The following is a 12,807-nucleotide window of genomic DNA, read 5'->3' on the forward strand; positions in this document are numbered from 1 at the left end:
CAACAAGCCATGAACAGCTTAATGCTTCCTATAGCTCTGTTTTGTTGCAATTGTATTTCTGGAGCAGCCACACTTGTTCAAAGTAGACTCTACATTTGAAGTACTAAAATGCTCTCTCAAAATGATAGACACTTTCAGTTTGAAAAATACAGTACTTTAAACCACTGTTACTATGCAGGACAATAAAAAAAGTGTTCAGTTATAGTAGTACTTAATCCAAATTGGTAGTGTTCTTCAGATCTTTGTTTGCTTCATGGTTCAACATTCACTGAAGTAACACATTTGGCTTCTAGTATTCTACCTGCTGCCTTTATATAGATATATGCAGAATGCTTAATGTACTAAAACTAGGAAATTGCAGGAAAAAAAAAAAAAAAGTAAAAAATGGGGAGAAGCAAGACATTTTGGACCATTTTCTAGGGATCATCCTTGTAGATGAAAAAAATAGAGTTGTTAATAGACAAGAGTAATGTATATTAATAATACTCATTTAACTAGTTTATACAATACATTTTCTCATATTAAATCCTGTGTCACCTCTTTTCTAATCTCAGTTATTTATTGTTATTTTACCATTTTTTTTTCTGCTTTGAACAAGTTTGTGCTGCTAACTGCCTTTCATGTTACCAATACTAACTGAACTAATAAAAAAATTTCCCTTTGTTAGATTCTTTTATCTTACACAAAACTATAAAAATACAGCAGGTGCTTCAGTGTAGCATCAAATGGCAGAATTTGCCCATGTTTGCTCACTTCAGTAGCTTTAATTCGAATTCTTTTTAATTCTCCTATCTTTACCATGTCCTCTCTTGAGCAAGAGCTTTACTGGTTTAACACGTTTACTCATCTGTAGTTTTCCATGGATTAGACAGTGTTCATTTCCTCTCCTGAGTAAAGTGGGTTCTTGTGGTGCTCTGTTCAGCAGTCAGTGTTTTACTGCAGCAATGTGGGCATTTTAGTGGTGTGGAAATTATTTGCCTTGGAGAATATATAGCTTTATTCAGGACTTAATACTTACAGTCTGAGCTTCATCTTCAGCCAAGTGAAGTTAATGGCTTGACTCTGCCTTATACAGGGCCTTCTTGTGTAGTGTTAATTAATCAGTGCCAGGCATTAAAGCTGAAACTTTTTGTATAGGAAATAACAGCAAAGTTTTGAGCATTTGTACTAATAAAAATGTGCCATTTGGGGTTATCCTGACCTGATTTCAATTGATATTACATCCTGTGTAATAACCTTCTTATTACATTTCAATTGCATTGTCTGCCATTCTTTAATTCTTCCTCTAAGCTGTTTTGTTGCTTGGCGCAGTTGAGCAGCTGCTGTGTTCCCTTCTCCAGGTGGCTTTGCTTCAAAAGCCTGGAAAAAAAATATTTCACTTATATATAGGGAACACCACAGTAACATGTAAGAGGTGTTTAAAATATCTATACTATCTCAGTCTGTTTTTTCCTGCCTGAAAGATTGTTGATATTTTGGGCTTTAGTACATTAGAAGAACGAGAGCATTTTTCATGTTGGGAAAATCATTGAATGCTTTATAAGCTTACCCAGCTACATAGCTATTAAAGTGGCAGGTAAAGGCTTTTGAGAGAGGATTTGTAGGTGTGATTAGACTCAGGGGAGAGGTAGTGGATGAAGGATCTGCCTTAAAGTGAGGAATCCTGTGAGAATTGAGGCATCAAACAACCTCTCCAACAAGAGCCTGGAGCAACACATTAGCATCTACAGCAGGTGATTCCAATGAGTCTGGAAAGCTCAGATTAAATGAATGCAGGTGTTGGTGTTAGAAAACCAGTCCTCTGAAGAATAATGCTAGTAACTACCCAAGGATTGTTCTTGCCAAAAAGAAGTTTGGAGGGAATTTAAATTGCTGTGCAGCTTGACTTTGAGTTGACTCCAAGCAAGGTCATAAGATAGTCATGCATATGATTTAGTTCTGAATGTGAGTCAGCTATGGAGTGGGAATGCCTTCAGATTTCTTTTGTTTGGAAAATGTACATACTTGAGCTGATTCAAGCACGAGCTCACCATATTTGTTAAAGATCTAGTACAGATTTTTAAAACCAGAAGACCTAGGGTTTGATTGAGGAGCAAGGATTCAGAATAGATTTTTTTTTTTTCCCCTCCTTTTGTTTAAATGAGAAGTTTGCCAGTTTGCTCTCCTGTGCTCAAGAAGGAAGAACAATGAAATAAATCAGAAAGCAGAAACCTTGGGAGGTATGTACAGGGCTTAAGTCCTCTTTCAAGGATATTAACCTCAAATATTAACATTTTGAATGATGAAGGTGTGTTACTCTTCAAAACAGGAAAAATTTGGGTTACTGCAAGATTTAGGAAGCTTCTTGTCCATTGTGTTTGGGTGTAACCTAACTGGGCAAGAAAAACAAAGAATCTTCAGCCACTTTTAAAAGGCTGTGTCTCTGGGAAGGGATCACCTCATTTCTGTGGTTAGAATGGATGTAGTGAGGCCATGGGGAGAGGCCCTGTCCAGTGCTCCCAGCCTTTTGTGGACAGAGATGAGACAAAAGAGAAGCTTGGATGTTTGATGGGAGAGCTGCATGCATCCTCTGCCATTGCATATGATTATAATTTATAAGATAAGGGCTAATTCAGCTGTTATTTCAGAGGACAAATAACTCCATCATATTATTGTCACCTCACTGAGTATTATGAGACTGCTAACATTGACTTCTCCTCTATTTGATTAAAGAAACCTATAAACCTTGCTTGTAAACTGTGTTTTGTGCAGCTGCTTCTGTGAGCTGTATCATTGTTGACAGTTTTTGATTAAGTTTGACTTCTGGTTTTGCTCCCAGTGTTCTATGAACTCTAGTGTAAATTCATGATTACAAGGTGTCTGTTTACTGATAAGCCCCTCATTATTTGAAGAACTGAAATAAAGCTTTTATTTATTCTCTGCCTTTCCTTAGGTTAGTCATGTAGGAAAAGAAAGCCAAAGTAAGACACTGCTATTCATGTGCAAAGAATTTTGTCATCTCACTATGCTGTTGCTGGGAATGCTTTAACTTATCCATGGTATGAGATAAAACTCATTTAAAAAGCTTCTGCACTCAGTCTGAAATAAATTATTTGAATAATTGGACTTTTCTCAAGTTGACTATATAATTTTTTTGCTCCCAAATATATTCATTAGTCCTTAAGGTTTCAGTTTCCTGATGTGAAAAATCAAGTAAAGAAATGTTTTCGTCCATCCCTACTAGTTCTTGGAAACTGACATTCTAGGATTCTTTTGAAAACTCAATTATTTGTAAGCTTTCTAAACTCATTAGTTAGTGTTTTCCAGAATCCCCAAAATAAGGTTAAATTCTGTGAATGCTTTTTCCCCCCACTAACTAAATCCATGTTGCATTTCAAGAAACTGATTTTTAAAATATTTTTTTTCCCCAAAGGGGCATTTTGTGTTATGCCAACTAAAGAAAAGCCTGCCCATTTCATATGGGTCATAATTCCAGTGTAACCTTTGCGTTAGGCAGGACCAGCTGTTACAGCATGAGTCTCCATGTGCCACCCAGCTTATGTGAGGAATTGCCCTGAGCATAAGAAAAAGCTTCAAAATTCCTTTTTATTTCCACAAGAATTTTCTCCCAAATATATGAGCACCTTTTCTCTATAACCCACCTGATTTCTGCAGAATTCATACTCCCCCCACGCAGCTGAATGGATGGTGGTTGCTGTGTCTCAGCAGCAGCTCATTAGCAAAAGTCTTGTCTTGCTCCAGAGGGTCTGAAGGTGGAGGAAAAGGAAGGGACAGGAATTTGGGGAAGCAAAAGGCAAGGATAGAACAAGTCTGGACATCTTGAAAGTAGTGGTTGCTCTAACATTGAGGTTTCAAAGGGGAAGCCCCATGGCAGGGTCATTTTATGACTTCGGAGTTGCTGCCCTTCAGATGTGAAATAGTCCAGTTAAGAAAAGTATTTACAAGTTAGAGAAGCAGACTTTTCCAAGAGGTTACTTCACTTCTGTGATATCCACAGAAAGTTGATCAGAGCTCTTTTGCAGGCTATTAAAGTTCTGTAGATCCCTGGGATCTGGGAAAAGGATGCTCATTGCCTACTGGAATGAGTCAGAAACCAGCACTATGTCTGTGCGTTCACTGCAGCTGCGGTGTTGTCCTCTAATAACAGAATATATGGATAAATGAAAATCCAGAAAACTAGGTGAGATTAATTTAAGACATCTGGGATACGATAGGATAAGGCCAGCATGTCAGTTTAGTTGCTAGTTTTTGTGTTCTTCCACATATTGGATGTATAAAGGAAATAGAGTGGAAATTGGGAGTGGTGATGAGGAAGATGTGGGCTGCAAAGCAAGAAGGAAGGAGTGCCTGTGCAGTTTGAAATAAAATATCTTCTGTTGGGAAGTTAGAAAGCTTCTGCTGTTCAAGGCTTTCTGGTATTTGCCTCTCAGGATAGGGGTGCTTCTTGGGAAATCTGTTGCTTAGAAAGTAGTCAGGCAGCTTCTGTCACTGTGGCATTTTGTTTATGAGGAAAAGGGGAAAATGAAAATAATTTACTTGCTTGAAAATTGTGAGCATCTACTCCTTGACAGAATGCAGATGACAATAAGGGGTATGTTACAGAAGGTGTTAAATTAGCTGTATTAATTAGGTGTCTCAGCTCTCTGCTTATTGTTTTTCCTGCTGTGAGTCTTCTCTAGGCACATCTTGTGGGTCACACAAAGTACCATAAAAGCAGTTGACTCTACTGTATGTATATTTACTTATCTCTGTTTTATAATCTACTTGTTCAAATTTGTGAACTGCTCTGTTTAACTCTGGTTAATCTGGCCCAGAGTTGTGGTGTTTGTGTCAGGTTTTTTTGTGCTTCAACATGGATTTTATTATTCAGTTTAATTTCAAAATTAAAACATATGTGGACTAATAATGACTGGTACAGAAGTTATTTTCAGGACTTTAAACAGACAGGAAAGTGGCAGTGTATCAAACTGTGACTTCATCAAATTGAGATCAAATGAGAAATGTTGAGATACTTTCAAATTATGCAGCTGTTCATCTGTTTTTGTACTAAAAGTCTGTAAATATATTCCTTATAATTTGGTCTTCAAACAATGTCTAGTTTGACCTAAAACAATTACCTTTTTTAATAGGATCAGGAGAGCAGTCACTAACTTTAGTAAGGTGTTTTTGACTGTCTTGGTCAGTTGAAAATCAGAATGGATGGAATCTTTATTTCTGGCAATTAATTCTTCTCATATTTCTTGCAGAAGGAATTGGAGCAGTGTGTAGTGGAAGGTAGGACACAAGATAACATCCAGTACTTGCTTCTGTTGTGCACTGAAATCTCTGCCTGTCCCAGTACTGGCAAGATGAAAACTGTTGGTGACACCGTGCATCAGCTATGATGCTGACATGATTGGTGATCTTTCTTCAGCCCATCATCTCCTTGGTTTTCTGCCCAAAATCTGATCTTGGGCTGCTGTGGCAGGTACAGCAGTGGCAGCAGGACTGAATGTCCTAAATGTGGTGCTGATATAGCTTTTTGCAGTGCTCCAACAAAAGAGGTTGGATGGCTCCTGGAAGGAACCATCCTGGTTAGATGGTTCCTGGAAGGCAAGATTTGTAACCTGACTTTCTCGAAGTGGTTACCTGGGCTGTATCTCCCCTTTACAGGAGTAGTGCAGAGGGGATGTTGTCCAGACTTGGCACTGATTTGCATCAGAGCTCCTGTCCCCCTCTTTGCCAAGGGGATCTGATTGCTTGTGTCCCTCACTCCTCAGTTCACTCAAAGCCCTCCCTTTTTGGCAGAAATGGGTCAAGATTTACAGTGGTAACAGCAGAGTACTTCAAGTATTCTTTGTAAGTCTTGATTAGGCTTTGTTTTTCCACCCAATTTAGCAATTTGGTGTCAAAATAATGATTAAATTAACATCCAAATGAGTTTTACAATGGGCTTCAATAGAAATAGAAATTTACTCTTTTTTTAAGGAACCCCTTCAATATTTATTTAGTTCTGTAGCAGGGCATGAATAAGCTCTGATTACTTGATTAAGTCTTTGCTTTTTCTGCAACTCTGTTTTTATAGAGGCCTCTTTGGTCACTACTCTTTTTTCTTCCTTGTGAAAGAGATTTGAAGTTGTGCTTTCCCCCCCTCTTTACTGGTGTATTTATTTATGGATTCAAAACTGATTATTGCTTTGTTTTGTTGCTTTGGGTTTTTTTCCTCTTGCTATCATTATCTTTGAAAGAAACAATTAAGACCAACCCTCATCAAAAGGAAGAGTGATTTTTATACAAAAGCAAATATTACAGAGTATATATAAATGCAGTTTAGGAGCTAGAAGGGAAACTCTCAAGTCATTAAGGCAGTTGGACTCCAGCAGCTCTGAAACATAAATAATGAGTTTAATAAATCTATTAAATGGGTCATGTAACCCTTTGATTTCAAACACCTCAGTATCTGAAGCTCACCTTACTCATTCTATATATGTACATTCAGTGGTGCAGAGAAATGGGTGGCTTTTAGAAGGATAACTGCTTCAGTAATTTATCAGAGATTGGCAAGATGTGGTGGCATAGCAACATAACAGAACTGCTTTGTTGTCAGCTAAATCTAGCAGGATATGAAGAAAAGCATTGTTTATCTGTATGGAATCCCCCTTAAAACAAGCAAATAGAGAGCTTCCCATTTAATAGAGTGGCTACTGGCATCAGGAAAAGCAGCACAGATAAGTGTTCTACCTTGAACTCAGTCTTTTACTACAAGCTGTCAGGGCTCAGTAATCTGATCTGTTGTGTTGTTGCTAACTGATGGAGTTAAGCACCACAAGGTATGGCCAAACAGACATCACCAGGGATATTTATTGGACTCATCCTCTGACAGAGTGCATTGCAACTGCTGGAAGTGACAGGAATGGCTGGGATTGTTTCAGCACCTGAAAGGTTATGTTACAAGAGTCTCAGCATGCAAAAAATTAACAGATCTATTTGTCAAAAAGCAAGATGTTATAATGCGTTAGAAGTGGGGTTTTTTTCTTACAGCTTTGAAGCACTCTTGCATCTGTCAAAACCCTTCATGGGTTTGACAAGTATCCCTCTTCTTGTGCCTGCTCTTTCTTGTGAAGGCAATTCCCCTTCTCCAAAGCTAAACCTGCACTTGATCAGGAAGCTGAGCACACTGATGTCACATTGTAATGCTGGGCTGGCAATTACAGGAAACTGCTGGAAGTGTTCTCTCTCATTCATTTTCACTGTGCCCTGTGTTTAAGTCCCCCTCCTCTCTTATCTCCCTAGTTGTTTTCTCAGACTCTGGAACATTTAAGATTAATTTTTAACCTGAAGTCTCTGCTCTCCCACTTGATGATTTGTCAGCTTTCTGAACCCCAACCACTCCTACAGCCATGGCAAAAGATAAATCCTCTGTAGCACGAGACTACAAGTTGAATGCAATCCATAGAGGCAATTCATTCATTTAGTTATTAGTTTTTGTTTCATATTGATGAGACACAAACAGATTATTCCCTCTGCTTTGGTGATGTTCTTTTTCGCATCTGAAGGCTGTATTTGCATGCCCTGAAGTTACTTTATGGCAACTGTTTCCTTCCCTGCAGGTCAGACACTGCATTGCTGTGAGTATGGCTCCTGCCAGATCCCTGGGTCTGTTTCCCCAGATTAAGTAGGTGGAAGCAATGCTGTCTCCCAAGGACTGTCCTGACCTGCCACCTGGAGCCTGCTTCTCAGGATCCTAGCCCAAATTTCCTCTCAATTGCAAGACTTTGAGCCACTCTGTGTAGATCCAAGAGGTTTGTGCAACCTGTGGCTGAGCTGTGTTTGATGCATTCATCAAGGAGCCCAAAGCCTTGAATGAAGTTTATCAGACGGTATTCTCACCAAACCTGGAAATACAAGTCAGGATTTTGATGGGGGACAAATTTGGGGATATTGTGTGCACTGAAATGACTGAAAAAAGCTTTTCTAATTACACTTATCCTTCTTCTTAAAAAAACATTTTTTATCGTTTAATACAATGGTGTTGAAGAAGCAGAGACAGTCTAGCAGCAGTGGTGGAAGCATGAAAATTTTATATGCTACAAAATCTGGAAGAGTACCTTGTTGATCTGTTAGCTTTAAGTTCCTGTATGCTGAAGTTTCAAAGTACCACTGATAGAGCAATTTGCTAAGAGATACTGGCACTGCTTTACAGAGCTCTGACATTTTGCACTGTAAAATACCTATTCCAACAAGAGGGTTATTTATTATCTCATCCCTCTAGGCTGACAACCAGTGCAGAGGTTGTCACCCAAGATACAGATTACCATAGGTAACAAAAATGATTTAAATTGTTTCAGTTGTATTTGAGCAAGAGATATGAAATACACTAACATTAATTTGTAGTCTTGAAATTAAACACAGGTTTATTTTCAAATAAAATGGGTGCACTATGGAGGTTCATCTTTCAGGATATCTGATCATCATAATAGGATACAATAATAGTGTCATTTTTCCCATCTGAAAAGTAATTTAACATTTAGGAGGACAAAAGTGGTCTTATTTTTATTTCTATATTTCCTTCAATCTTATCCTAGAAGCACTGAGTCTACGGTAATTTTTTGCACGCTACAAATGCAACCATTTTTTTTTTCCTGCAGTTTGCCACAGTGTAATTTTAACACTGAGATGTTAATAGAATTTTCAGATGAATAGTTCTTACAATTCTACTGCTTATGTCAGTTTCAAAAAGGAGAGAAATTTGCCAGACCTGGGTAGCTGTTAAAAGGAAGTGGAAGCCTGAACATCTTTGCAAACGTGACCTTCCTGGTGCAGAAATCTGACCACCAGAAAAGAATTTAGGGCATGCCTCAGGCTTCAGTTTCTGTCTTTCTTTTTGGTTTAGGCAGCACTGAATGATATTGCTGAACTTCCCTTTGAATGCTCACAATGCTGTCTGAAAAATAATTTCCTCCTGCTTGGCCCATTTAGGAACATACCTGAGCTATGAGCAGGCTGGGAGACCTCTCTGACCCCAGCAATGAGCTGTAGAAAAATTTGTCTACTAGATTGGCTTTACCTGACCCACTGTGTGTTTTAAATTGTGCATTGCTCTTGTTTTCAAGGTATCTTCACATTTTGGGGGCATAATCCTGTTCTTTCCGTACTGTGACTTTTTCTCTGAATTTCAGCAGAACTGCTCGTGTGTTTAAAATAAAACATTTGCCTAAGTGCTTGGGTGGCCATGGGCCAGAGAACTCAACACATAGCAGGGCTGAGCCCTATGTATGTGCTGCTTCAACATAGAGACTTCTCTAGCCCTTGATAAATTGGGATTAACTCTATAGGGAGTGTTGCCATACTGGGAGTATTCAGAAAATTCCTTGCTATAGAGAGGGTAGGTTGGGCTGCTGGCAAATAAAAGTGCAGAAAAAGCAGTGCCTGTAGTGTGGTGCTTTTTAAAGTTCTCATCAAATGAGATGCTTTTTGTGGCTAATGAATTGGTCAGTTAATTTTCTCATCACTGTGTTCGAACTTGTTTCTGGTGTTGAACACTATCATCTTTCCACACATTGTTGAAGATGGCATTAACTTAACCTTCTTTCCTGTTAGGAGGGTGTTAAATGCCTTCACACTACTATCAAAGAAAATTTGTGGTTTTAATCTGCCCAGAGTATGTTATTGCTGCTGAGAAAGCGGAGGGAGACAGGTAGAAGATCTCTGTTCTGTCTTTTATTTCCATTAGATGACAGAGGCATTCTAGGGTCCTTATCAGCAAAGCAATTCACCTGCTTCTTTCCATGGTAATAGTGATTAAAAGTTCTTATAGTGACATATAGTTCAGACATATTTTGGCAAGTATTACTTGGTAACAAAGTGATTTACATGAAATTTAATGCATATTCTATTTTTCTGTCAGTTTCACAAACTTTTTTATTTAAATCTAAAACCTTTTATTTGAATAAAAATCTGGGTAATTTTTCTTTTTATAAGATACCTAAAGACAGAAGATAAGGAAGGTGAAGGGTGATGTTAACTAGAGTATGGTTAAATTTTGTTTATTGATCAACTGGCTGCCTGGTTCTGTTGCTTAGTTATTTGGCTGAGTCTTGTTCTGCTTTTGTCTTTTTTTTTTTTTTTTTTTTTTTTTTTAATTTTTACAGTCAGCTACTTCTCCATAAAATGTTACACAGCACACTGAAGAGGCTTTTTCTGACTGTTGCTTTCTAGAGAATATTTCTTCCATTATGCTTGCCAGTGCTGGCCTGTTTCAAATCCCTCTGGGCTGAACAGATCAGCTGCAGTGCTCAGGAATCTTGGGGGGAACATTGAAGATGCTACACAAGGAAGTTTCTGGAATTGTATTTTTCCTGAGTAAGGAAAGTATGGAGAAGGGGAGAACTTTCAAGACACTACACAAAGAAATTTCAGGAACTGTGTTTTTCCTGAGTAAGAAAAGTATGGGGAAGGGGCAAGTGGCCTTCCAGTCTCCTCTTGGGGATTTTCTTATCTTGGTGACAGACAATGAAATTATGGGTGTCAGACAGAAGTAAAATGAGGTGTATGGTGCTATAAAAACTTTAAAATATGAATCCCAAAATATATAAAAGAGGGGCTGGAAGTCGGTTGAGCATTGTAGTTGCCAAATGTGACGCTGTAGATTACTCCAGCTAAACAGCTGGAGTTTTGGAGATTTTCTCAACAAAAAAAAAAAAAAAAAAAAAAAAAGGAATAAAAAAAAAAGGAATAAAAGAAAGAGAAAGAAACTGAAATAACAAACAAACAAAAAACTTGCAGTCAAGTGTGGTGATGGAAAGATAAAAATAATTCTGAAAACACAGTAGCAATTCAGAGTGGTTGCAGTGGGTTCTCTGCATAAAGAATCCCAGCTGGTTGCTCTTCTGAGTAGAGACCTATTTTGCCCTCCTGCAACTGAGTCCTCAGAAGAACTTCCATACAATCAAACAGTTTGGTTTTCTAAACTTTCCTTGGCTGCTGTAAGCTGATAGATTGTCCTGCTGGGCTGTGCTGCTGCTGAGTGATGTGAAGTGACTCCACTCTGTTTATTCCCCTACCTCTTGCAGTTGGTTATTTGCAAACCACTTGAACTGTGTGTTTCTAGCCAAAACATGTGCTGGCATCTGCTAAATGCAAAGTGCTTACAGTGAATGAAAAGAAATGGAGAGTACAGTTTGCCTCTCTTCTTCAGATATTGTAGGTAGTGAAGTAACAACTGTTAAGTCAGGTTTTGGGCTTTTTTGTATCTCCTACAACAATTTGTACTTGCCAGTCATACCTATTTCTCCACAGTAACTCTGAATCCTGTTACAACTTGACTTTTTCTCCCCCTGTTCCTTTTTTTTGCAGCAGAGAAAACATCTCTTCTCTCTACTTTTTAAAAATTGTTAATTTCATGGATTTCATGGAACAAAATAATTACATGAGGTCCAGTGAACTTGTGAGAAAACTTACATTTTGAGTGCCAATAAAAACAGAGAATAAAGAAAAATGGTTCAAAATCTAAAATAGACAAAAGGCATTTATTGAACATTATGCTGCTTGATGGATATGTCACTTCTGTGCTTGCCAAGATCTATAGGTAAGAAGGTAACAGAGAAACACATGCCTGTGTCTAAGATCTTCCTGTTTGCTAATCAGATAGTATTTAAATATTCTTTTAAGATTTTTTTATTTATTTTTAAAATTAATTTTAACAATTATTTAAGATGTTACAGTCAGTGTGAAGAGAAGTTTGCATAGACATATTAAAAAAACCCTACAATAGCCCATGCTGTTATGATTAAGACATCTGCTTTTTTTTTGGGAAAAAAATGAAGCAAGGGGTACTTCAATGTGGAAAGAACCTCTTGAGGTGCCTTGTTCTGTCCACTGCTCAAATCAGGGCTAAGTTCATAGTTTGACTGGGCTGTGCCCCAAGCTTTGGTTACTCAGTTTCTGGAAACATCCAAGGATGGGGCCTCCCACCCTCCATTGGCTTCTGGCTTTGCCTCTGCTGAGCCTCCTGGTCCCAGCTGGTGTTGACAGATTCCTCTGGCTACCAGCAACTCCATGAAGCATACAGATGAGAGTACAGAGATGTTAAGCAGAAATACAGGACCTCAGAAATGAAAGAACAAAAATCCTCCTTTAAGACTGGAGAAGTAAAATAATAGATGAAGCAATCAGGTTTTTCTGATATCAAGTGCTGTTGCTTTGATTAAAAACTGAAAGGAGTACACTGCTACCTTACTAGAAAGAAATTCCCACAGTTTTCAAAGGGGAAACAAAGTTTCATCATCTTTAATTATACTTTCTAAACAGCAAAATCTTTGCAGAATACCATAAATAAGTATGTCTATATGACATGCTTTTCAAGATACTTTTCAGGATATGACCACATAGAGCATAGCTGTATCTTTGGTAGTGATTTGTCTTTGCTAAGTCAATTACCACTGCCTGTAGTCAAAAATTACTTTGTCCCAAGCCATTTTCACTCGCTGAGATACTAAAATGTATTTACTTCTTACTGAACTACCCTTAAACACCTGCCAAGATGTTTCGGGATACATAAAACCACTACTGCTGTAGTGATTTTATGTAAAATAAGTAAATACTAAGTTTTTTCATATATTATTGATGTTCATGATTTGAAAAGTCAGTATTTGTTACTGTTAAAGAGTACTGTGTTGTTGAGAGAGAGTAAGCTGATGTCTGTACATATAAGTAATCCTACACAAGACTGATTGGGATTACTGATCAGCATAATGACAACCTTCAGATGTGGTTTCCACTGAGCTCCCTTTGAAGGAACTCAGCAACCACAGAATAATGATGTCAGAA

The sequence above is a fragment of the Calypte anna genome, chromosome 3 (assembly GCF_003957555.1).
Source record: "Calypte anna isolate BGI_N300 chromosome 3, bCalAnn1_v1.p, whole genome shotgun sequence".
NCBI lineage: Eukaryota > Metazoa > Chordata > Aves > Apodiformes > Trochilidae > Calypte > Calypte anna.